At 45.8% G+C, this 23972-nt stretch overlaps 1 pseudogene; it reads left to right on the plus strand.

Moving 5' to 3' along the window:
- Window positions 1-1204: 1204 nt before the first annotated feature.
- On the plus strand, window positions 1205-20625 carry LOC125094046 (histo-blood group ABO system transferase-like; annotated as a pseudogene).
- Window positions 20626-23972: the final 3347 nt, after the last annotated feature.

Consider the following 23972-nt stretch of genomic DNA (forward strand, 5'->3'; position numbering starts at 1 on the left):
TCTTCTTTGAAGAAGTGTCTCTTCCTGTCTTCTGCCCATTTCTTGAGTGGATTCTTTGTTTCTTGGGTTTTGAGTTTGAGCAGTTCTTTGTAGATCTTGGATGCCAGACCTTTATCCATAGTGCCACTTGCAAATATCTTCTCCCATTCTGTAGGTTGCCTTTTAGTTTTGTTGATTGTTTCCTTTGCTGTGCAGAAGTTTTTTTCTTGATGACGTCCCGATAGCTCATTTTTGCTTTTGTTTCCCTAGCCTTTAGAGACATGTCTTGTAAGAAGTTGCAGTGTCCAAGGTCCAAGAGGTTGTTGCCTGTGTTTTCCTCTAGTATCTTGATGTGAGACAGGAATCAATTACCTTTCTTTCCCAATATATTTGAGTTCTCTCTCTTTCTTTGTGAGTCTAGCTAAAAGTTTGCCAATTTTATTTATCTTTCCAAAAAAGGCAGCCTGTATTTTCATTGATCTTTTGTCTTTTTAGTCTCCATTGGATTTATTTCCACTTTCCTTTTTGTTATTTCCTTACTTCTACTGTTATGGGGCTTTGCTTTTTTCTTTTTTTCTTCCCACTTCTTTCCCATGTAAAATCAGGTTGGTTATTGGAGAGTTTTCAGGTGGATTGATGAAGACCCGAATTTCTATGAAATTCTCCCTTAGAACTACTTTTGCTGTATCCCCCCCTAAGTTTTCATAGGTCCTCATTTTCATTTGTCTCATTAGTACTTTTAAAATTTCTTTTCATTTCTTCTTTGACAATTTGTTGTTTAGTGGCATGCTGTTAAATCTCCACATAATTCTGACTGTCCATTTTCTTCTGGTGACTGATTTCTACTTTCATACCATTGTGGTTGGACAAGATTTGAAACAAAGGGTGAAGGGAGCATCAGTTTAATGGTTGGTTTCCTGGGCTTTTTTTCTGAAGGAAGACCACGTATTATGTGGAGACAGAGGAACGTTTGGTGAGACTGGAGTCGGGGGGCAGGGTCAACCTTATTCAAATTACTGACCATGCAGGCTGTGTACCACTGTTCACACTGTAGCCCTGATGGACTTGTACTTCCTTAGAAACATTTTGTCGGAGGTGCAGGATGGCCTTCTCTAACAAAATGTGCCATGTGTGTTCATGGCATGGTCCCAGGTCAGCAACCAGGATATATGGTAAATTGGGAGATCAGAACCCAATTTTCTTTTGGAAGTGACAGAAACGGGGCATGGTGTGCTTTGTGATAATAGCCAAGGTTCCGAGTGACCCACTGGTTGTTATTGGTAAGTGGGGTAGTGGGGCCTGTGGATCTGTCTCATCATATCCTGTGGAATTAGGGAGGCCCTCCTGTCTTTTGAGTTGTGTGGAGACAGGTAGACAGCAGTTTCTGGTCAGGAACCAAGGTTGCACTGGATTGCCACCAGAGTTGCAATGTGCTGGGGGGTGGGGGGCGGAGATCCACTCCTTCATTTTCATACAAACTGATCGGGGGTCTGTGACTATGGCTCCTAACAGCAGCATGGGGACAGGAGGGCAGTGGTGGTGAACACTTCCTAGGGTTGTGGTCAGGATTAGTCTGGAGCCCACCAAGGTTCAGGCATGCCTGGCTCAGAAAGCACCCAGTCAATCTACCTGTGGGCAGTAGCCTTTCAAGCCGGCACCCATGCTGCTGCCTCCTACTTTTCATCATCCTCATGGTAATGAGCCTCTGCTGTTCGCCATGGCCCCCTGGGGTATTGCTCTCCTTCCATCTGGCCTTCAACATTTGCCTTGTGCAACCCAATGCCAGGGTAGCCTTCTCAAGAGGCAGCTCTGTCAGTCCCCTAGTAGAACACTTCCATGGATCCCCTGTGAGGTGAGGACGATACCCTGCCTTGGAAGGGAGCTGCAGGTTCCCAATCAGGAAAGCCATGTCTTCCTTTTCAGCCTGGCCTGCCCTCCCCTCAGCCTCCTCAGGGAAGCTGTCTCCACTTCCTGAGCTGACAGCTCTGACCTTAAAATCCAATATTGTTTTCTGTTTCTCCATGCCTTAGTTCCTCCATGGCATGTATTTTGAAACTCTCAGTGGGTTTTCAGCAGTCCTGCAGGGCTGTCTGCTCAAGGAGGGGATGACCTCATAGGGGCAGCCTTCCCTACCACCTCCTTCAGCATGTCCCTGAGCCCTGGAGCCAGCTATCTCACTGAGTGTTGAGGGACCCAACCCAGCCCATCAGGAGCCCAATGTCAGTTGTGTATACTCATGAGTGCCAGGAGCAGTGGGCAGCTGGCATGGGCTGGGTGCAAGCAGTTTCTCTTTCTCGTTCCTTCCCCCTCTCCTTCCCAAAGGTAGCTCAGAGCAGCCTCCATGCCCTGCATCTCGAGATCCCTTGACCTATGCCTCCTGCATCCAGCTGGTGAGCTTAGTGGTTTCCTGTTGCTTCTGTCTCCCATACCCACACCCATGGCAGTTCTAGATCAGGGGAGGGATCATACCCTTGTCTACTTGTTCCTCTTCCTATCCCGCACTGAGCCCACCCACCTTTTGCCTTCCCATGGATGTGATTGGAAGCAAGCTCATCCACAGGGAACCTATTAGCCAAATGGATCCAGGTAAAGACCGCTGAATTAGTGATCCAGGATAGAGGACGTGACTGCTCTGAAACCTGTCCCACACTCTCTGAGCATTTCATGCTAAAACAGAAACAATAATAGCTTTCTGGATTATGAAGTGGCACCTATCTCTACTTACACTCTCTGGAATGTATAGGTGCTGATCCTGGACAGAAAGGGACCATGGCTCCTGTGGGCTAGGATTAACAGTTAAAGTATAAGGATTCAGTGAAATTTGAATTTGAGGCATAGAGTGAATAAATATTGTTGAGGAAATACTCCCAGGTAGGGCATATGAATGTTGTGTACCAAAGCTTTTTCAAATAGATTAGTGAAAGAAAAATCTTTTTTATTGTTTATTTTAATTCCAGTTGAGTTAACATACAGTATTATGTTAGTTTCATGTTTACAATAGCATGATTCAGTCATTCTATGTACTACTTGTTCATCAAGAAAAGTGTACTCCTAGTCCCCTTCATCTGTTTCACTCATCCCTCCGTCCACCTCCCCTTAGGTAACCTTCAGTTTGTTCTCTATTGTTAAGAATCTGTATTTTGGCTTGTCTCTTTTTTCTCCCTTATTTATGTATGTTTGTTTCTTCAATTCTACGTAAGAGTGACATCATATGGTATTGTCTTTCTCTGAGTGACTGATTTCATTTAGGATAATCCTCTCTAGATCCATCCGTGTGGCTGCAAATGGCAAGATTTCATTCTTTTTATGGCTGAATAAGATCCCACTGTGTGTGACCGTGTGTGTGTGTGTGTGTGTGTGTGTGTGTGTGTGTGTGTATCACCTCATTTATCACTTTATTAACAGAAACTTACATATTGTGATCTTGTAAATAATGCTGCAGGAAACATAGGGGTGCATGTATCCTTTTGAGTTATTGTTTTTGTATTCTTTGGTTAAATACCAGTAGTGTGATTGCTGGATCCTAGGGTAGCTCTATTTTTATCGTCTTGAAGAACCTCCATACTGTTTTCTAGAGTGGCTGCACCAGGTTGCAGTTTCCACCAACAGTGCACGAGGATTCCCCTTTTTCCACATCCTCCCAACACCTTTGTTCCTTGTGCTGTTAATGGGAGCCATTCTGGCAGTACGTGGTAATATCTCATTATACTTTTGATTTGCATTTTCCTGAAGTTGGGTAATAGTGAACATCTTTTCATGAGATATTTGGGCATCTGTATTTCTTCTTTGGAGAAATGTCTGTTCATGTCTACTGACTATTTTTTAACTGGACTATTTGTTTTTTGGGTATTGAGTTGTATCTATTCTATATATTTTAGACACTATCCCTTTATTGTATAGGATATTTGCAAATATCTTCTCCCTTTCAGTAGTTTTTCTTGTGATTATTACTTCTTCATAGTTCTTCTGCTATGTGGAAACTTTTTGATAGATTCCCAGTAGTTTATTTTTGCTTTTATTTCCTTTGCCTCAGGAGACAGTGTAGAAAAGTGTTGCTTTGGTCCATGTCAAGAAATTACTGTCTGTGCCTTCTTGCAGGGTTTTTATGGTTTCAGGTCTTTAGGTCTTCTATTAAGGTTTTGAAACTGTTTTGAGTTTATTTTTCTGTATGGTGTGAGAAAGCAGTCTAATTTCATTCTTCTGTGCATAGCTGTCCAGTTTTTCCAACACCATTTGTTGTAGAGACTGCCCTTTTCTTTTTTGAAATTCTTGCCTGCTTTGTGGAAGATTAATTGGTCACATAATTGTGGGTTTATATCTGAGCTTCTATCCTGTTTCCTCGATTGCTGTGTGTATTTTCGTGTCAGTACCATACTGTTAGGATGACTACAGCTTTGTAGTATAACTTGAAATCTGGATTTGTGTCTCCTCCAGCTTTGTTTTTCTTTCTTAACATTACATTGGCTATTCAGTTTCTTGGTGGTTCTATACAAATTTTTATGAGTGTCTGCTTGAGTTCTTTTTGCTTAATTCAATGAGCCAACTTAGAGTACATCATTAGTTTCAGATGTAGTGCTCAATAATAGATCAGGTGTGTATAACACCTTGTGCTCATTGCATCATGTGCCCTCCTTAATGCCCATCACCCAGTTACCACATCCCCATCCACCTCCCCTCCAGAAGCCCTCGTTTTGTTTCTGTAATGAAGAGTCTCTCATGGTTTTTCTCTCTGAAGACTTCCCATTCAAATTTCCCTCCCTTCCCCTCTGATCCTCTGTGGTGTTTCTTCCATTTCACATATGGGTGAACCCATGTGCCGATTGTCTTTCTCTGATAGACTTATTCCCCTCAGCATAATACCCTCCAGTTCCAGCCAGGTGGATGTAATAGTAAGTATTGATCTTCTCTGATGGCTGAAGGATATTCCGTTGTAGATATGAACCACACCATCTTTATCCATTCATCTGTCTGTGGACATCTGGGCTCTTTCCTTAGTTGGGCTAGTGTGGATATTGCTGCGATGAACATTGCGGGGGCAGGTGCCACTATTTTTCACTCAATCTATATCTTGCAGTAAATACCAAGTAGTGCAATTTGCTGGGTCATAGGGTAGCTCCATTTTTAAGTTCTTGAAGAAACTTGATAACATTTGGCAGAGTGGCTATATGAGCTTGCATTCCCACCAGCAGTGTAAGAGTTCCCCTTTCACCACATCCTCTCCAACACTTGTTGTTCCCTGCCTTGATTATTTTAGCTATGCCAGCTGTTGTAAGGTGGTATCTTTGATTTGTATTTTGCTGATGACTATTGATGTGGAGCACTTCTTCCTGTGTCTCTTGGTCGCTTGTAAGTGCTATTGGTAGAAACGTATGTTCATGTTTACACCTGTGTCTTATGCTGGGATAGGCGTAGTCCCAGGAACATGGAAGGTGTGATCTGCTTAGGTGTGGAGACCTTCAGAGACATTTGAATTGAGGGCTAGAGTTGAGGAGAGTATCAGGCTCAGGCTTGGCATTCAGTTATAAATGGTATGAAGTTAAAAATAAGCAGAGATTGGTTCAGGAATTCATTCTGATTTCTCCTGCTCTAAATCCTCCATGGAGTTGGAGAAGGCATGATTTCTGACTGTGTTGTAAGAAGAGCCCTCCTCTTCACTCAGGTGTCCCCGTTCGCTGGGGATTTGGAGCCAGGCCTCTGGGTGTGGTCCTTTAAAAAGCCAACCTAGGGTTGGGGTTAGGGCCTAGGATGATGCCTGGTTCAATCAGCCAACTGTGTGGGAAGACTCTTGGAGTGCTGAGTTGAGGGCATGGGTCAGGGTGAGTATTAGGCTCCAGGTCTGTGTCCAGCAGGCCACTGAATGTGGGGGGTGGCCTCAATTGTGCATGCAGATTTCTCCTGCTCTGAGTCATTTCCAGAGTTCCAAACATCAGGGTTTCCTTCTGGATGGCAGGGGGAGTCTTCTGGAATCGATTGGGTGTCGCTGTCCCTGTGGTTTGGCGCCAGGTCTCTGGGGACACACTCCTTCAAGCCCAACCTAGGGTCAGGTTGGGGTCAGTTAGGGTCAGGTTTTAGGGTCATGGATTAGGCTCAGGGGTTAGGGTTAGGGGTTGGGGTAAGGGTAGGCTTAGGGGTTTGCTAGGGTTAATTTTTGGTCTTTTAATACGAGTTGTCTATGCTTGAATAAGATATTTTCTTAGAGTATTTTACAGTGAGTAAAGATTAGTCTATAAGTCAAATTACAGAGAAGAAACAAATGTTTCAAAGCAATACTTGAAACTATATTTCTTAACACTTATGTTTTATGGTGAAAATAATTAAAAATCGAGTTGCTCTGTCACTTGTCTCACAGACACATTCACTGGCCCTGTCTTTCTGGTGTTGGCTGAAAAGTATCTTCTCAGTGGGCTTCCTTAATGGGCATCTCTGAATAGGATGCTCTCTTAGTCCTTAGCCTGCATTCCTTCCTATCATTGATCCATTGATTATATCCCACCGTCTTTGCAAGCTCCCAGGTGGGATTAGAGCTATACATTTGCACTAAGTAGATACTCTGTAAATATTTATGAATTGAACAAGTATGGGTTTCTTTTTAATCAAAAATATCCACATTTTACCAGTGAATTTTTTACCATTTCAGAATATATTTGGAGAAATCTACTGCTCCATGAGTACACATCTGTCAAGACTTTGGTTTTCTTACGTCCTGTGTCATGCTTCCCTGAGCTAGCCAGAGGGCTCATGACCCATGTATGAAGCTCAGCTTCAAACCTTAAGGGTGAGTTCTGTTAAGGCGCTGGGGGGTATTTGGGGGTATTGTCCTGCTGGACACCACTGTGTCATCTGGGGCTAGATGTGATGTGAGCAACCCCTCTTTCCCTAGCTTTTCCCATCCACCTCTACCCTCTGTCAAAATGTGGGTTTCCCACTAACTGTGTCTTTGCAGACAGACTCTGAGATGGGCTATGCTTGGGACTCATTGACATCACAGAGTCTCGTTATAAACAGTGTCAAGGTCTTCTGTGGCACCGACATGAACTTTGTTCCCAGAATATGCCCCACAAAGAGTCCCATGAGAGTCTGGAAGTCCAGGAGAGATAAATGGGTGATTGTGGCTCTAGGTAAAGCCACTCTGGGGGATCCTGCTGGAGGCCATCTCACCTCTCAGTCTGGCTCTTTCGCTGATTTCCAGTATGACCTAGGAGAGTCATTTCAACTGAACTTCAGGCTCATCATTTCAAAAATAAGGAAATGTTTTTAGATTAATTGATTCATTCAGGACTATGGAATGCACTTGTAGGAAGTTCTGGGCAGTCTCCAAGATGGATTTTACCTCAGGGTTCTGACTCCCATCCTCCTTGATCCTATTGAGTTCCCTCATTGGACAAAATGGCTGCACCATAGAAATGTCCCAGGGGAACGGTGGACTAGCAAGTGTCTTCAGGGTGTGCCCCCATGCCATCCAATGTGGCTGAGGGGCCATGAGCACTTTTGAACCCAAACCAAGGTTTTGGCTGTGCGGTCTTACTTGTACGAAAATAGCAGTGCCTGGATCGGGCCTTCAGTGCAAGAGCTGAGCCAGCTTAGTGAGGACCTGGCCCAGGACGCTAGCCCCATGACACTGTGAGGGGACTGTGAGTCCACAGTGAAGTCATGCAACGCAACAAGTGATTTTACATCAGGGTAGATGATGCAAGGTATAGTTTGGCAGCAGACATGACAAAAAAAAATCTAAATGACAGAATAGTGTGTAGTTAAATGTACTCTATACTATGGCAGTGATGGGAAAAGTGCACGATGGGGTCAGAAAGGGGAATGAAAGTTCCAGGAAGCAGGTTGGAGTAATCAGGGGGTAGGGGGTGTCTCATGGAGGAAGGGACCAGACTTGTCACTAGTTCCACAGTGTAGAATCAGGGTGTGTGCTCTGCCTGACCCATGACCCCCGGGGGCATTGGGTGCATTCTAGCTCTAGAGGTTCTACAGACTGCAAATGGGCCTGAGCAGAGCCTCCGTGGTATGTCTTCTTGGTCCCTGGGTGCAGCTCTTTCTCAGCTTCTGGAGGCTCTTGATTCTCCTTTTGTTTTCCTCTGAGCTGCACTATTTTGCGTGGATTCAGTGCTGGTAGTTGTCATGAATTCTTCCTGAAAATAAGTGGAACAGAAGTCATCCTTGTTTCCTAAGTAGACCTGAATATATTCAATAATCATAGGCATTTCCCAGGCCCTTGGGCCTTCATCTGCTGGCCAAGTCTGAGATTTTTGAAAACATCTTCTATTTTTAACAGGTTGAAAGAATTAGTTCGGTTTTTAAAAAATTCAACAAAGTCACACTTTTCATAATCTACAAAATGACCTGGAAACATTGAATGAACAAGGTTTGACTGGATGAAGAAAGAATTGGCTTTTAGTGGGGTTTGTGCCAATGTTTACTCACTCTTGCCCCCGTGTGGCCAATCTCCAGATAGCATGGGGCCGAATGTGTTCCAGCTTAGTAGATTCAAGGGAGAATAAGACAAAAGGTGGTCCCTGAATTCCTTAGCTACTAAAAACCATCCTCTAATTTATGAGCGGTATTCTACATAGAGTATATCTTAACTAGATAGTAGGGTTAGGTCAGGGTTAAGTTACATACAGTAACTATGGGCAGCCTTTTTTATGTCAATCTTACCTACTCAAAGTGATTTAAAAAAATAAAATAAAATGGGAGAGGATATAGTCACCACAGCACAGCGCACATTACCTGTCCCAGGAGATAGGTAACTAAATGTAATTATTGTTTCATCTTAGCTGAGGACCAGGAGCTGGTCCTACAGGTACTGGGCAAGTAGTATCTGTGACCAGCTGCCCATCTCTCCCCAACACCCTACCCAGCTCAGCACATCCTCTGCTATGCTCAAGGTCAGCCAACAGATGATCCAGTGCAGGTGTGACTGTCTTCAGGCATGACTTGCTTCTGACAGGTAGAGAAGTGGGCCAGCTCACATACACATGACATGTTCTTTTGGTTCCTTGCTATCTGCCTCCTCTTTCTGTCACCCTGGTCCTCAACCTTTTGCTCCTGTGAGAACTTGGGTTTGCAGAACCCTTCTGTTAATATTTCAAAGTGTAGATCTGTGTTTCCTTTGTTCCCTGTCCTTGGGTCGGAGATGAAGCTGGGAAAAGTCATCAGACTCTGAAAGCAACAAAAAGAAAGGTCAAGTGTGCTCTGCTTCTGGCACTTCAGACTTGAAAGCGATGGTCAATTACGTACTTCATGTTCTACACAATCAGTTTTAGGGACTCATAGATGCATGTGAAATGAAACTGTAGTAAAAGAAATCTCATTACTGAACTTTTGCCTTTCAGACCACAGTTTAGGGACACCACCCCTCACTGCCCCTGTCATTTCCAGTCTGGCTAGTGCCCGGTCACACTGACACATGTAGCCACACAAGGGCACAACTGTGACATCCTCCTGGAGCACTCCCACACCCCTACCACCCAGTCTGGCCAACCCTGTACAACCCAGTCCTCCTAAGTGTCCCCTGTCATGGCACTTGTCACACAAGGCTGTCATTTGTTATCTCTCGGTCTGTCTTTTCTGCTTAGAGTAGATCTTTCTCATAGATGCCTGGCTGGATGACAGGTGGATGAATTGTTTTGGGATCAGTGTCTTAGAACAACATGTGTCCTTCAAAACCTTGATGGGCAGGGAGAGTCTCTGTCCCTCTGTGTGCCCCCAGACTCGGTGGAACATAGTGTCCAGGACAAGGGATGTGGGAGTCCTCCCAGATGAAGTTTATTCTGTGAAGGTGGATTCCTTCTGAGATCATTATGGAGCCACATTGCGTGGCCTTTTCCATGGGACAGACAGCATGCTACTGCATTGTATTCTCCTTGCACGCTGTGGCTAACAAAGAGGAGACACACACTCACATTCACAAGTTCACACTTACACCTCCGTTTCTGAGCATCCTACCATGTAAACTACAGTGAATTCCTATTGGGCTACAGACCTGTAGATGTGCCACTCAAGGTGTAAGTAGAGGAGGATGGAGATGGAGTTCTGGCTAAAAGGATGGCAGTCCTTGCCTCTGGGGTGAAGAAATTAGATTTTACCCAGAAGGTGCTACTTTCTACTCAAAGAAGTGACATGATCCTAGGATCTTTGAGAACAGAGATCGGCACAGATTTTTCCAGAAAGTCTTCTGTAAAGATTTTCTGTTAGGTGTTGCAGTCCATGTGGTGTCTCTGACAATGACTCCACTCTTGAATTGTGGCTTGAAAGCAGCCACAGACCATCCATAACTAATGTTCCCACCACACTTGACTGACAGAATACAGGGGGAGGTCCCATTTGGCCCATGGGTGGTAGTTTCCCACACCCCAGATCTGCAACATGATGGATGATGGGGGAGAAGGCTGTTCTTTCCCAGTGGCAGAGTGGGAGTACACTGGGATCTATCCACCCTGACCCTGGTCTTTCCACTTCAAAGGAAAAAAAAATAATAGTGAGATTGGCAACAATTAAGGCCTCAGGAATTCCCCCACATGTCTCTGGAGACCTTGAGCTTCCCACAAGTTGTTTGTCTGTGGTTGAATTCCATGTAGTTATTGAGTATGTCCCCATTGCCTGGTGGGTATAACTTGTGGGTTATAGACCATACAGATAGTCATCTTGTTCAGAACAAGCCTATGAACACATTTAGGGTTCTCCTGATTTAGGGGAGGATCTAGCATGTGTGGACTTTAGGACGAGTCTGATTCAGCCCTTAGTAATGTTATGGAGCACCTGGCTTCCTGGGTCCTCCGTGACACTGGCACAGGCCTGGCCTGGGCCACTTCTGCAGTTGTGATGGAAAAGCCCCTGGCCTGGGTGGTCCACCCCATGCTTGGCTGGCAGGTTGAGACCTGAGGTTCCTCTCACCTCATTGGCTGGGACCAGGTCACATGCACATGGATGAGCCAATCCCTGGAGACAGGGATGGAGCCTTGAAGATTGGCACAGGTTGTTATGACCTCTGTTGTAATGACTTTTCTAATGGCAGTGGTGGCAAGATCTTCTGGGATGCATCTGTTAATAAAATGAACATTAATTTCTGATAATAAGTGGTCCAAGGTGCTGGCTTAGCACCTAGCACCTCAGTCCCAGCACCTCGGTACTACTGTACTATTCTGCAGAGATGGCTGAGAATGAGCAGGGTGGATGGAAACTGGTCTGGAGTGCACACAGGAAGGGTATGTGTGTGTAAGGGGTTGGGGATAATAGCTCTGGCCAAGCTGCATCTCCAATTTACCTAGGTTCAAGAAGGTGTGGGGAATCCATGCTGTTTTACTGTCTGTCATTTTGCAGAGGAAGACTATGCCTTTTGCATGGAGTATGGCGAGACTTGTCCCAAGCATTCTGTAGTTGGCACAGAAGTCGGGGAGAGCAGCACCCTCCATCTGTTAGGATAGGTGTGAGAGGCTGAGTGCTCTCAAGAAGCTGTCTGGATTTCGCAGGGCTCACTGTGAGCCTGCACACAGTACTGATGAGGACAGCTCACGGTTTTGTTCTGAGGATGGAGTATTGGAAGAAGGCGTGTCTGTGTAATCCTGGGAAGGGGACAGATCTGGAGTCCACTGTAGAGTTACTTCGTGGGAGTGGTAGTGATCTGCAGCATCTGCTTCATGAGATGTCTGTCCTTTACTGAATTCTGGGTGTGGTTTCTGTGACTTTGTCCTAATGGCTGGGATTTCCAAGGAATGGGATTTTTGGGCTTCTCTGTAAGAGTTGGTCCATCAGGAGTGGGCAAGTCCCATTCTGCTCCTGAGAAGTGTGTCTCTAGTGGCTGGAGTGTGTGTTACAAGCCTAGAGGTCAATGGTGAGGTGGTTACAGTGGTCAGCAGGCTATTATGGTTGATGATTTTTATGGGTGAATTCCATAGGATGAGATGGTAGATCTTATTGTTAGGGATCCTCATTAAGTGTCCATAAAGGGTGCTTTCTCTGAGTTTCATATTTGATATCTTTTTATTGCTCTAATAGCGCTCCTTATACTTGGTATTTCAATAGCAGTGCACTACAACATTGCCTGCATCTTACCCATGTGTGATGAGATTTTGAGAAAGGAAAATGTTGTCAGTGCTTCCTCAAATTGTACACTGAAACAGCCAAAGAGTAAAATTTTATTTTTGACATGAAGTAGGAAGTATCCTGCTGTGATTCTTAGTTTGAACCAGGGGAGGGGCCCTCCTTTGGTACTGCTAATAGGCTTTCTTAGGGAAGATTATCAGATTCTATTGGAAACTTGGTCTTTGTTATTGTGGAGGAATCAGGAGTTGACTAATTATTTGTCTCCTGTTTCATTTTCCATGAACATTTCCCCGATATTTCATTTCACACTTTTACACTTGTGAAATTATCCCAGCTTTGGCACCAGATCACCCTTCTCTGCCAAGGATATGTTTGGGCCAAGAAAAAGTTGCTTCTGGGTGACTGGGAAACTCTAGGACCAGAATGCTGTCAGTAGGGAGTTACTGGGATCCTAAATTCCAAACCAGCTCCTGACACCCAGATGAATGACATTTCAGATTTAGAAACTTCAGATAGAAATTTTGTGTCCATGATGACAACTGAAGACAATGTGCCATCCCTAAACCTAATCTTAACCCCTAACTTTAACTCTGAAACCTAAACTGACCTTAAAGCCCAACCTGGAACCCTGAATCCCAAACCTGAAATTGAACCTAGAGTCTGGAATCTGAACATGAGCCCTGGATCCAAGCCATGAACCATGAACCCAAGCCCTAAACCAGAACTCTGGGTCATGAACCCTGAACCCAAATCCCAACATGAACCCAAACCCCCAATTTGACCTTGAACTTAATCTCAGAAGCCCTGAATCATAAACCTAAAGCCCTAAACTCTAACTGTTCCTTACACTGACTGTAAATCCTCATTCTGACCTTAAACCCAAAGCCTGATCTAGAACTCTGACTGAAATCTGAACCTGAACCCAAATTCAAACCCTTCACACACTTTGTTTATCCATTCACCATTGATGGATATTTGCAGTTTCTATCTTTTGATTCTTGTGAACATTGTTTGAGTTGGGGGCTAGAGTTACGGTCATGGATTGGGGTCAGGGCCAGGCTTGAGATCAAGTTAAGGTCAGAGTGTGGGTCTGTGTCAAGGCCAGGGTCATGTTCCATGTCACTGTATGGGTCAGAGACTGTTGTCATTCCATATTGTTTCCAATTCATTGTTCCTTAACTATTTGGAGGGAAGTTGGGGGATATTGGGCTCATGCAGCTTGAATTTCCAGAATGAAATGGCTTCAGCTCGACCCCAGGAGGGAACAGGTGCTTCCATTGAAGGGTGAGCTCCCCTAGTTCTGCACTGCCTCCCCCACCTGCAGAGGGTGCAGGACCCCAGCTCCTGCCCTGAGCCTGGCCTGCACAGCCGCAGCTGGGACAGGAGTCTGGCCTCCTCATGACCTGCTGTGGAGACTTCTGGAGGATGTGGGGCCACTCTTACCCTGACGGGACAAGCTGTGGAGGATGTGGGTCCACATCCACACTGACAGAACCCACTGTGGGGGACCTAGGGCTGCATCCACACTGACAAAGTCCAGCCTCTTCGGGACCAGCCGCTGGAGGTGAAGGCAAGGAGAAGCCACCTGAGTGGAAACTGGCGAGGGAGTACATGGTCTCAGGACCTCACGGAGGAAGGGTGTGCTGTGTAGACACAGGCTTCTGTGGTTTTGTGTGTGGTGACATGGCCTCTGGCAGTGCTGTGGGCGGGGCTGTGGAGTCTCCCCTTTCTGGGCTCTAATGTGCGCCCCGGGTCCCGCATCTGTGTTTGTGCGCATGCATGAGGATTTGGTCCCTGGGGCTCCTCAAACAGTCTGCAGTCAGGGAGTGGATGTCTGCCTTGGTGCTTATGCTCCCCTGGCCTTGGCCCTGCAGGGTCCTTCCCATGTCCACACCCGTTTCAGGGTTGGTCTGGAGTCTGGAAGTTTGGGAGCGACAGTGGGGACTCTAGATGGCTTTGGGGAGAGCAGGTATTTTCAAGTATAGGTTCTTCCCTGAGCACAGAGTGTCTTCCCATCTCTGGGGGTCTCCCTCCATATCTGTCATCAGTGTCTCATGCTGTCAGAAGACAGGTCTGTCACCCCCTTTGTTCAGGGGACTCCTAGGTATCTTGTTCTTTTGGATGCAGTAGTAAATGAGATTGTTCTCCATAGTCTCTTTATGATGGTCCCTTCAGAGCACGTAGAAATGCAAGTGATTTGTGTATATTGATTTTGTTCCTTGCAAGTATCTTTAATTTATTAGTTCTGTTCACCTTAAACTCAAACTGCCAGTTACTTGACCAGCAAAATGGGTTTATTTGGGAAGAGCAGAGAGTGACAATCTTGGATGAGCAAGCTATGGTCACATCGCAGGCAAGTGTAAGAAACAAAGGAGAGGAACATCATTTCATGGAGAAGGAGGAAGAAGTTGGGAGGGGTGCTTGGAAGGAAAGTCCCCTGGAGAAAGGCAGGGGTCCGGAGTGATGGAGGATTCTCACCGGCCGAGCTGTGGGGATGGTGGATCTCTTGTAGGAGATGAACTCTCCGGCTTCCCCTGTGGGGCCTGGAATGGATGAGTCTCCCCTGTGGGGGATTGTAATGTGGGGCCTGTAATGGGCACTGAGTGCAAGGGGCCCCCTTCCAGCCTCCCCTTCTGGTATCCTCAGTCCACTTTACTGAGGCTTTCCCTTCATGCTTTTTCACAGTTCTAGCCAGGTTATCTTGGAGCATTGTGGGGAATTGAAATTTTAAATCCCACTGCTTCTACTGCACCCTGGACACTGGGGCCCCTGATTTAATCCTTCCAGTAGTCTCTTGCTAATATGTGGCCTCCTCCAATGGTTAGTGATCTCTCCATGGTGGGTGAACTGGATCTGGCAGGGCTTGGCCTCCATCCCGAAGTCTGATGTCCTCTCTGCTTCTCTGACATGTCGATGTGGATGTTTGGAAGAGTCATGTACTCTGCAGTGATTTCAAATCTGCATCAATTTGTCACAGCAGCACAAATATGCTTTATCCTCACACTCCTCAACTGTCATTTCTTTACCACATTTGCCACTTTACATGGGCTACTTCCGTGCATTCTACCCCAAACAGGAACACTGGCCCGTGGAACCACCATGTAACCCCAAGTGAGGAAATCATGACGGTTCCCACATTTGAACCCAGACCACAGGCCCACTTCAGCTGTCACCACCTGCCCAACAGTCTGAAATGTTTTCCAGTTTTCGTCTTCTGGAACTTCTTCCAGGACTTTCCCTTCTTTGGGTAATGTTTATGGATTTAAGGAGCACAGAGGGCTCCAATCAAGTGGTATTTCTATATGGCTAATGTCACTGGGGCTGTTTTCATTGTCCATCCATGTAGTGACATGCATCAGTCCTTCATTCACTTTTTCACGGTGACTAAATATAAGAACACAAGAGCATCCCATGGTTGTACATCATTCTACAGAACTTTTTAATTCTCTCTGAGGGAGACTGTATGAGTGAAACACCAGTTCCTCATTGCCCTTTCCCCTTGGCCCCTGTTGCCACATCCAGCTTTGTGTCCCAGACACCTCATCCAAGTGGGATCATACAGTATCTGTCCTTCTGTGATTGGCTGATTTTGCTCTGCGTAATGACTTCCAGGTTCAATCTGTGTTGTAGCCTGTGTCAGAACTCCCTTCATTTTTAAGCCTGAATTGTGTTCCATTGTATATAACCACACTTTGTTTATCCATTTATCTGTCAGTGGACACTTGCGTTGCTTCCACCTTTTGGCTGTTGTGAGAAATGCTGCTCTGAATAAGGGTACTTCTACTTTCAATTTCAGGGGGCATATAGGCTGCAGTGGAATTCCGTGTTTAATATTTTCAAGAACTACCATATTTTTACCCCACAAATGAATCATTTTACTTCATTCCTTCATAGGCAGAACAAGATTGCCATTTATGGGTCTACCTCATTTTGTTTGTTCTTTTCCCCATGGATGGACATTTGCATAGTTTCTGGTTTTTGCCTATTATGAACGCTGCTGCTATGAATATTTCTGTACATTTTTGTTTGTTTGTTTGTTTGAACCAGTGTTTTCAGTTTGGGGGGTATATATCTAGGAGTACAATTGTTCAACCATATGGTAACTCTACTTTGATCTATTTCAGTAAACGCCAAACTATTTTATAAGTAGACTGTACCATTTTCCACAACAGAGGCTAAAGGGTTTCAGTTTCTCAACATTCTTTTGTTATTTTTAGTTTTCTTGATCATAGTGATTCTACTCATGTAAAAGGACATCTAACTGGTTTAAATCTTCATTTCCCTAAAGACTAATGATGTTTAACATCTATTCATGTGCCATTCACCATTTGTATGATTTCTCTGGAGGAGGGTCTATCCAAGTCCTTCGTCCATTTTAAAAATGGGGTTGTCTTTTTGTTGAGAAGTTGTAAAAGCTCTTTACATATTCTGGGCAACAGACACTTATTAGATAAATAATGTACAAATATTTCCTTCCATTCTGGGGGCTGTCTTTTCACTTTCTGGATAGTATCTTGTGATGTACAAAGATTTTTAATTTTTTTTTACATTTCTTTTTTAAGTGAGAGAGACTGTGAGAATGGATGGGGGAGAGGGAGAAGGAAAGAGAATCTTAAGCAGGCCCCACTGCATGGACCCGGGCATGGGGCTCAATCTCATGACCCTGAGATCATATTCTGAGCCAAAATTAAGAGTTGGACAGATAACCAATTAGCCACCCAGGCACCCAGGACAGATTTTTAATTTTGAGGATATTATTTTATCTATTTTTTTCTTTCCCTTCTTATGCTTTGGTGTCACATCTAAAAGCATTGCTAAATCCAAGCTTATGAAGATTTATTCCCATTTGTTTCTTCTATATTTTATCATTTTACCTCTTACATTAAAGGCTTTAACTTATTTTGAGTTAATATTTATATGTGGTGTGAGGTAAGGGTCCAGTCCCATTCCTCTGTACATGTATAGCCAATTGTCTAGCACCCTTTGTTGAAAAGACCATTCTGTTCCCACAGTGTAATGTTGTCTATCCTTGTCAAAATTCAGAGGACTATACATGAAGGGGTTTATTTCTGGGCTTTCAGTTAAATCCCACTGATCTGTATGCATACTTTAAAATTTTAAAATTTTATTTATTTAACAAAATTTTTAAAATTTAAATTCAATCAATTAACATAGCATGTATTATTTGTTTCAGTGTATATGCATACCTTTGCAACAGCATCACAATGTTTTATTTGCTGTTGCTTTACATTAAGATTTGAACTTTGGAAGTATGACCTTTCACCTTTCATTTTCTTTTTCAAGATGGTTTGGGCTATCTTGTGGTCTCTTAAAATTCCATATGACTGTTACGATTAGCTTGTGCAATTCTTCCCAAAGGCCTTTGTGAAATTTCTTGGGAACACATTGAATTTCCACATTGTACTGGGTACTGTTGCCATCTTATCAATAGTACGTCTTTTCATCACCATGGGGTTTCCTCAGATTTATTTAGGTTTCCCTTACTTTCTTTCAGCAATGTTTTGTAATTTTCAGTGTAAAGACATACACCTTGATTACATCTATTCACAAGTGTTTTGTCAATGTTGATGTTCCCTAAAATGAAATTTTCTTTTTTTTTTAAGATTTTATTTATTTATTTGACAGAGCGATCAGAAGTAGGCAGAGAGAGAGAGAGAGAGAGGAGGAAGCAGGCCCCCTGCTGAGCAGAGAGCCTGATGCGGGGCTCGATCCCAGGACCCTGAGATCATGACCTGAGCTGTAGGCAGAGGCTTTAACCTACTGAGCAACCCAGGTGCCCCTGAAATTGTTTTCTTAATTTCCTTTTTGGATGATTCGTTGCTAATGTATACAAATAAGAGACATTTTTGTGTCTTGATATTTTGTCCTGTAACTTTGCAGAATTAGGGAACTGGTTGTAATCATTTCTGTTGATTCTTTAGGAAGCTCTCTATGTAAGATGATGCCATCTCTGGTCTCTGAATAGACCTAGTTGTACTGTTTCCTTTCACATGTGGATTCCTTATTTCTTGCCTCACTGTTTTGGGTAGAACTTTCAGTACAATACTGAGCAAGGACTGAAAGCCAGCATGATGGACTTGTTTGTGATTCAGAGTAGAGCTGTCAGTCCTCAAAATTGAGCATGGTGTTTGATTAGGGTTAGGGTGGGGCTAGGGGTTAGGGTGCGGGTCTACCTGTCCTTTGCTATACAGAGCCCATTCTTCAGAGTGATCTTTTCGGAACATAACCTTTGAGCCTCTCTGTGATCCACTCCCCAGCTGCCCATCCTCTCCAGCTTCATATTTCCCACCCTATCCCCCAACTCCATGGGCCTCCCACGTATGTGTTCATCCCACATGTGCCTCGGGCCTGACTCCAAGCCTTTACATTCTCTCTGCCCTCTGCCCTCTGCCAGGAGCACTCATCTCTCTCCACTTCATGTCTGACTTGTTCCCCCATTGGCTGGACCTGGACTTACCCCGGTGACCTGACTTGTGTCTGGTGGGTGTGTGAGGTCTTGTCCCCCTATTTAAATGTAGTACCTACTTTCCCTGGGTGAGCGAATTACTAACCTGCCAGGTATGGGGCATGCACAGGGAAGTAGCCTTAGTGCCTGTGTGAAAAAAAATCAGTCTCGGGGTGCCTGGAAGGCTCAGTGGTTGAGCATATGCCTTCGGCTCAGGTCGTGATCGCAGGGTCCTGAGATCAAACCCCCACCATGTCAGGCTCCCTGCTCAGCGGGGAGCATGCTTCTCCCTCTTCCACTCCCCCTGCTTATGTTCCCTCTCTGTTTCTCTCTCTGTCAAATAAATGAATAAAACCTTAAAAAATTTTGTCTAGAGGGGCTCACCACTATTGCTGACAATGGGGGAGCTGCCCCACAGATATTCCCCTCAAAGAGAAAGGACTTACAACTTCTTGGGGCCAGAGAGATGAAGACCTGGACCTGGAAGCTTCTCTGTTGGATTCACAGCTGGGGCCCAAGCAAGCCCCTTCTTCTTCCATCGGTTGTCTTTCCACTTCCCTGCCCATGGGCTGGACCTGATTCCTGATCTGGGGAAGTTTGAGGGTAACCGACTCCTAGGAATAGCAGCGTTTGACTGATGGACCTTGTCAGCAAAAGGCCGAGTAGCCTTCAAGGGAGGAACCTAGAGGGGGTGGAGATCGCTCTGTGGGGACCAGCGACAGCCTACTCGAAGCAAAGTGGGGCAAGTGGCCAGCCCTGCTGATTCTATCCATCGGTAGGCTATAGAAAGGAGGGCTGTGCCCAAATGTGCTCCACTCCTGAGTGGAGGGCACAGGACCTCCAGGGGGTTGGCCAGGGGAGGGTATCCGCAGGGTTTGCCTCAGAGCTCAGCACAGGGGGCGTGTTCCTGGCTCCAGCATGCTGACTGTGGGGTTGGTTTCCTGCCTCTGAAGCCTCAGGCTCCCCTTTGTATGATGGGGTGCTGATGGCTCCCATCTCTGGGAGCAGAAGATAGGGAGGTCCCATGAGCAGATTTGTTCTGGACAGGCTGGGAGAGTGGCTGTTGCTTAAAGCAACCTAGGGCCTGCCCCCTTGAAGAAGGTGAACAAGTGGGGTGCTTGGGTGGCTCAGTGGGTTAACCTTCTGCCTTCGGCTTCGGTCATGATCCCAGAGTCCTGGGATTGAGCCCTGCAATTGGCTCTCTTCTCAGCAGGGGGCCTGCTTCCCCCACCTCCCCCCTCTGCCTTCCTCTCTGCCTACTTGTGATCTCTATCTCTGTTAAATAAATAAAATCTTTAAAAAAAAAAAGGTGCACACGTCCATGACCCCCATTTCTGGGGTCCTGCTGCTAGCCTCTGACAGTAACCCTCTTCCTGGCTTGCCCCTTGTCCCTGTAGATAGGTGGTCTTCCTTCAGTTGTTCCTGCAGAGGGCAGAGAAGCCCATCATAGTGGGACACAGGGTCACCTACTAGGTCTTTATCCACAAGCTTGCTGCTGGGTCCATGTGCCACCGAGGAAGGCTGGAGGGCGGTGGTCTTCGAGGTCCCCAGCACCCTGCACTGGTAGGATGTGTCCCTGCAGTGCATGGTGATGGTCAGCCTCTTCTGTGAGCAGCACTTCCTCCGTGAGGTGGACAACCTGGTGTGTGCAGATGTGGACATGAAGTTCTGCAACCATGTGGGCATGGAGATCCTTTCCCCCCTCTTTGGCACCCTGCACCCCAGTTTCTACTGGGTGGCCTGTGAAGACTTCAGCTACCAGCACCGGCCACAGTCCCAGGCAACATCCCTAGGGACCAGGGTGACGTTTACTACATGGGGGCCTTTTTTGGGGAGATAGGTAGTGGAGGTTCACCGACTGACCTTGGCCTGTCACCAGGCAATGGGGGTCGACCTGGCCAATGGGATTGAGGTTGAGTGGTGTGATGAGAGCCACTTGAACAGGTACCTGCTTGACCACAAGCCCAGGAAGGTGCTATCCCTGGAGAACCTGTGGGACCCACAGCGCCTTGGCTGCCCTCCCCACCCCCTTCATGAAGAAGCTGAGATTCCCACCATGCCCAGGAATCACCAGGACATCCAGGAATCAAGAGGGGCTGTTCCCCTCTCCATCAGGGGTGCTGTCCTGAGCAGAGCTGTCAGACCAGTTTCCTACTTCTGTCCCCTTGAGGGAGACCGTGTAGCCCAGCACTGCCCTCACGGGCATGTCTAGGGCCCCCAGCTGCACCCACACACAGGAGGCCTGCCTGGCAACACAAGGTCCTCTCTTTGGGGTCACTAATTTTGATAACTTATGGGTCATTTGGAGCTGTGACCGCTCCAGCTTTATGTCGGATGTTTTTCCTGTGTCAGTGCTGAGCAGCCATCTTTAAAAAGAACAATTGAGGGAAAAGTTTTCTTCCTGGTTCTAGGAAAACACAACCTGGTGGGGCTGAGAGTGCTCCTGCAGCAGCCTGGAGCCAGGATGACCTCTGGTTGGGTCTTCCCTCCCAGTCCGTGCACCTTGCCATGGCCATGGGGCTTCAGGGTCTGGGGTGCACTGAGCCACCTCTCAGACCTCCAGTCCTCTGACCACCGGAGACCATGGCCATGGCCCCTAGCTCAGCCTCCAGGAACACGGAGCCCTCTGAGTTATGTACTGTTTCTGCCTTGGATTTATTTTTTAATTTAATTTAATTTTTAAAATTTAAATTCATTAGCCAACATATAATATATCAGTAGATTTTAACACAGTGTTCAGTGATTCATTAGTTGCCTATAACACCAAGTGGTCATCACAACATGTCCCCTCCTTAATATCTGTCACCTAGCTACCCCATCCTGCCATGCCTCTCCCATCTGTCACCCTCAGTTTTCTTCTTGTAGTCCAGAGTCTCTCATGGTTTGTCTCTCTCTCTGATTTCAACCTGTTCAGTTTTCCCTCCCTTCCCCTGTGGTCCTGCACTCTATTCCTTATGTTCCATGTATGAGTGAAACCATATGATAATTGTGTTTCTCTGCTTGACTTTTTTCACTCAGCATCATCCCCTCCAGTTCCATCCATGCCAGTGCAAATGGTGGGTATTCATCCTTTCTGATGGCTGAGTAATACTCTATTGTATATATGGACCACATCTTCTTTATCCATTCATCTGTTGAAGGACATCTAGGCTCTTTCCACAATTTGGCTCTTATGGACATTGCTGCTATGAACATTGGGGTGCAGGTTGCCCTTCTTTTCACCACATCATATCATTGGGGTAAATACCCAGGAGTGCAATTGCTGGGTTGTAGGGCAGCTCTATTTTCAACTTCTTGAGGAATATCCACACTGTTTTCCAGAGTGACTGTACCTGCTTTCATTCCCACCAAAAGTTTAGGAAGGTTCCCTTTTCTCCGCATCCTTGCCAACACTTGTTTCCTGTCTTGTTAATTTCAGCCATTTTAACTGGTGTGAGGTGGTATTTCATTATGATTTTGATTTGTATTTCCCTAATGTCAAGGAATGGTGAGGACTTTTTCATGTGTCAGTTGGCCATCTGGATGTCTTTTTGGAGAAATGTCTGTTCATGTCTTTGGCGTATTTTTTGATTAGATTATTGTTCTGTGGGTATTGAGTTACCTAAGTTCTTTCTAGATTTTGGATACCAGCCCTTTATCTGATATGTCATTTGTTTTCTCTCATTCTGTTTGATGTCTTTTCATTTTGTTGACTATTCCCTTTGCTGTGCAAAAGCTTTCTATCTTGATGAAATCCCAACAGTTTATTTTTACTTTTGATTCCTTTGCCTTTGGAGATGTGTCTAGCAAGAAGTTGCTGTGTCCGAGGTCAAAGAGGTGCTGCCTCTGTTCTCTGCAAGGATTTGGGTGAATTCCTGTCTCACCTTGAGGTCTTTCATCCATTTGGAGTCTATTTTTGTGTACCGTATAAGGAAATGGTCCAGTTTCATTCTTCTGCATGTGGCTGTCCCATGTTCCCAGCACCATTTATTGAAGAGACTTGTCTTTTTTCCATTGGACATTCTTTCCTGCTTTGTTGAAGATTCATTGCCCATAAATTTGAGGGCCCATTTCTGCATTCTCTATTCTGTTACATGAATCTATGTGCCTGTTTTTGTGCCAGTACCATACTGTCTTGATGGGCACTGCTTTGTAATACAGCTTTGGGTCACCTGCCTTTGTTTTAAATGGTTATTTCTGTGCTGGCATTTGTGAAATGTGGGCACTCACTCAGTCTGGGTGCACATCCTGTTGAGATTCTTCAGTGCCCATTGGTGGGTCTGCACTTGTGCCCTCATCTGCCTGCACTGCGTCTTAGCAAGCATTCACTGAGTGCCTACTGTGAGCTCAGTCACCAACAAGGGTCAGATCAGGAGAGTGAGAACTAAGATACAGGATCCCTGCCCTCCTAGGACTTGCAATGGCCCTGTCCTCCTGACTCACTTCTTTCCTACTGTGATGTAATTGACATACAGCTGATAAGCATGACTCAGGGTACAATTCAGTGTCAATAAGTACATTCACCATTCTGTACCTGCTACCTCCATCCATCACCACCACTTCTTCATCATCTCAAACTGAACCTCTACCCATGAGACCTGAATCCCCATTCAACCTCCCCCTGCCCCAGCACCCAGCAGCTCCTTGCATCTCTATGAGTTGGAGTGCTCTCTGTCCCTCACAAGTAGGGTTCTCCAGTATCAGTCCTTTAGGGACTGGCTTATTTCGCATAGCACAATGGCCTCAAGCTCTGTCCCCATGACCCTGGATCCGACACACTTCTCCCCAGAGGAATGTTTCAGCCTTCTCCTGTCTAAGCTGAGCCTCCTCTGTCCCCTCTGCTCCCCTCATGTTCCTCCTCAGCCTGAAGATGATCCCAACCAATCTGCAGCTTTGAAGACCAGTTCAGTCCAGATGCCAGGAACATACCTAGGGGGTCTCAGGCCTTACCCACCCCATCCGTCCTGTCCAAGTCAGGTGCCTGCACCCCCCCCCCCCGCCATGCCAGCTGGCCACCTGCTCCTCTCACAGATGTCTCCATCTCAGGAGAGGGAAACAACAGGTCCAGACCCTTGGATGCCTCTGTGACTTGTTGCTTTCCACCAACTCACCAATTAGTGAGGTGTCTACTGGAGGACATTCAATGTCCAAACCATTTAAAGGCATATGTGAGTCTCTGCTTCTTAGGGCAGTGGATAAGAGTTGGGGGAAATAGAAAACAAGCAGAATCACTAGAAGAAAGGCTGAGTGGTGAGGAGTTCTGGGGGAGAAAGGCCTGGAAGCTCTGAACTATTCCCAAGCCCCTGGGACACTGCATGCATGGGCTGGATGCCTGCTCAGGGCCGACCTGAGAAGGCCCAAGGCTCAGACTTCTGGTGATTGTCAAACTCAGCAAGTAGGAAGTGAAGGTCAAGGCAGAGTGCTAAGAGGCCTGGCTGGTGCTGAAGGTATATCCCGACACCCATACAGCCACACCCTTCCGCCACATCTGCAAAGA

The sequence above is a fragment of the Lutra lutra genome, chromosome 2 (assembly GCF_902655055.1).
Source record: "Lutra lutra chromosome 2, mLutLut1.2, whole genome shotgun sequence".
Lineage (NCBI taxonomy): Eukaryota > Metazoa > Chordata > Mammalia > Carnivora > Mustelidae > Lutra > Lutra lutra.